Genomic DNA, 2,673 nt, shown 5'->3' with positions numbered 1-2,673 from the left:
ATTTTAAATTTTAAATTTGAAGTTGATTTTAAGATTTTTTCATCGAAATTTATTTTTCATTTTTAGCTTTTAGATTGTTATGAATATATATATATATATATAAAAGGTTATTCGTAAGTTATTTTTCGTTTATAAATATACCGGTTCGTATTTTCTATTAGTACCCCGAGCTCAAAGGAGTAGGAAACTGATATATCTTTGTTGGAGGTGTGTGTGAGTAGGAAGCAGGGTTTTTCCCTAAATATCAGGCAAAATTCACAACTGTTCGATACAGCTGTAGGCAATGCTGGATCGAATCGTACTACCCTCACACCTCTCCATTGTCTCGACCAACACCTCCTATCCATTCCCATAATCCCATTTTTGCATGTTATTGCTTCTTTTGTTAGCTAGTTTAATTTAGCGTGCTTGATAACAGTAGGACACGGTTTTGTTTGCAAACTCTCTATAAAGCAACCAAACTTATCATATAGATTACTATGCGACAAGAATGTGTGAATTGATCTCGCACAAAAAAATTTTAAAAAATAATTAAAACGAAAAACATCTTAAAACTGCGTTAGGCCTTCTAAAAACAAATTTGCATGCTAGGGAAAATTAGACATTCAATCACATTCATTTATCTTTCGTCTTGGTTGTCGTTGAACATATCAATAAATTAACATCCAAAATGTTGGAGCGTATAAAGTGAATTGTTCATCTTTTTGTTGACTTGTAATTATATGTCTTTCCCTACCAGCTTAGGCTTTTAGGTGCAACTGATCGTTACATGCAACTTAACATGGAATTAGAACTAGAGATCCAGCTTTTCCTATCAGCTTAGGCTTTTAGATATAACTGGTCAGTGCATGTAACTTAACACAAACCATTGTAGGTAAGGTCTTTTTTGGTTATTGAGGAGGTAGAGATAGAGTCCGAGACGCCACAAGTAATTACTCCTCCAGATAATGTAAAAATGAACATTAAGAACTATAATATATTTCTGTACCTTATTAAGCACCATTAAAACCACTTTTAAATGAAGTAGCAGTGTTCTCTTATAAAAGGAATGCAGAACAACTCATGAAAGGTAATATATAAGGCCATTCCCAACCTAGAAAATATCAAGTAGTTTCCATAATTGTCATGTCATATAGACACTATGTGTAGTAATTATGTATTCAATGGATGGTGTCTTCAAATTAAATTTTCATTCAATCATCTCTCTTCTCTCCTTTTATCCACCTATCACCTTGTTTTTGTTTTTGGTTCTTGTGTAGAGATGGTTTCTTGCATGACAAATATTTTTTTAATCTTTTTTCCTCTCTCCTCATTAACTCCCTTGCTACATAAGATTTTTGCTTATGTGACAATGGCTGCGTTCGGCCAAGGGGGCTTAGTAACTTATGTGTGATACGGAAAACGTAGTAATAGATTAGTACATGATTAATTAATTATAAATTATTTTAAAAATATAAAATAGATTAATATGGTTTTTTAAAACAACTTTCCTATAGAAAATTTTTGTAAAAAATATACCATTTATCAATTCGGGAAGCGTGCGCACAGAAAACGAGACGGATGAGTTAATATACATGGGGCAAGAACGCGGCCAATGTATTTAATACTATGAAAACTAGATGACATCAAAGGTTAGGGATTGCCTAATAAATACTTTGGATTCAAGAGACCCTTATGGCCCTACATTGTGACCAATCTAAGCATGCAGGGTCGACTGCACGAGCGGTCGATAAAAGATGGCTAATTTCTCTAAAGCACACAATCTAGCTAGGATTAGACCCCCAAAGTGCCCTAATTGTTAGTCATTAATTAATAACCAAAGTAATATATAAAAAGTACACCCCTGGCTAGCTAGCTTAGCCCTGCTGCTCCCTTTGCTAAGACAAAGCCAGAGAGGCCTTCCTGTCTTGTGGGGAATTTAAGATTTTGACCAAGGTCAAAGAATTGCTTAAAGAATTCTTGCTGAGCCTAATTAGGGGATCAAGTAGGGCATTAAAGTAGTTAAGAATGATTCAGTGCATAAAATGTGTCAGCCTAATGGCAGGCCAGAGCTACTCTGATCAGGGCCTAGATTACATGGAAAGGGCCATCCTGTGTCCCTCCCCAATTCACATGTTGGGAAAACCGGTTTGCCTCATGGTGTTATATAATTGTATTGCATTCATTTCCAAGAGGCATCTCCTAGATTTAGTCTTTTGAAGTATATATTGATTGATACAGTTTTAGTAAATATAATTGTAATTATATTTACAAAAAGTGGAGAAGAAGCTGTAAATCCAATTCTACTTTTAAAATTAACGTTGCACAAAATTACGTTAAAAAGAATCTGCTAGTTCAAGAATAACACTTCCTAGTTCAAAAAATGACATTGGTTAGTTGAACTAACCAATAAGATCAGATGGAGTATATCCTTAGGTAAACATATACACCTCTATCTTTTCACTTATACTTATACTTACAAGATAAATTTTGAATTTTAATCCTTCAATTTGGAGTTGATTTTGAGATTTTTTCACCGAAGTTTATTTTCCAGCATTGACTTTTAGATCACTAAGAATATGTATATAATAGTTTTATTCATAACTTATTTTTTGTTTGTAAATATATCATTTGACTTTTACCATGAAAAACCAAAACAATCACCCCCGTATACTCCTCATGTTTTCTTTAGAT

Source organism: Oryza brachyantha, chromosome 10, assembly GCF_000231095.2.
Source record: "Oryza brachyantha chromosome 10, ObraRS2, whole genome shotgun sequence".
NCBI classification, from domain to species: domain Eukaryota; kingdom Viridiplantae; phylum Streptophyta; class Magnoliopsida; order Poales; family Poaceae; genus Oryza; species Oryza brachyantha.
This window is presented reverse-complemented; position numbering follows the sequence as displayed.